The sequence below is a fragment of the Limulus polyphemus genome, unplaced genomic scaffold (assembly GCF_000517525.1).
Source record: "Limulus polyphemus unplaced genomic scaffold, Limulus_polyphemus-2.1.2 Scaffold1197, whole genome shotgun sequence".
Taxonomy (NCBI): Eukaryota; Metazoa; Arthropoda; class Merostomata; order Xiphosura; family Limulidae; genus Limulus; species Limulus polyphemus.
This window is the reverse complement of record NW_013666807.1, coordinates 38,614-39,169: the sequence shown is the minus strand read 5'-3', so window position 1 is coordinate 39,169 and position 556 is coordinate 38,614.

The window sequence follows — 556 nt, the reverse complement described above, 5'->3', positions numbered from 1 at the left end:
TGATCACACAAGGGAATGTCCCTATGTTACAACGATCACACAAGGAAATGTCCCTATATCACAACGATCACACAAGGAAATGTCCCTATGTTACAACGATCACACAAGGGAATGACCTTATGTTACAACTATCACACAAGGGAATGACCCTATATCACAACCATCACACAAGGAAATGTCTCTAAATTACAACGATCACACAAGGAAATGTCCCTATGTTACAACTATCACACAAGGAAATGTCCCTATGTTACAACTATCACACAAGGAAATGTCCTTATGTTACAACTATCACACAAGGGAATGTCCCTATGTTACAACTATCACACAAGGAAATGTCCCTATGTTACAACTATCACACAAGGAAATGTCCTTATGTTACAACTGTCACACAAGGGAATGACCGTATATTACAACCATCACACAAGGAAATGTCCTTATGTTACAACTATCACACAAGGAAATGTCCCTATATTACAACCATCACATATGAACTAAAAAAAATAAAAATAAATAAAACTAATCTTGATGGTTCACTAAAAAAAAAAGAGAAAAA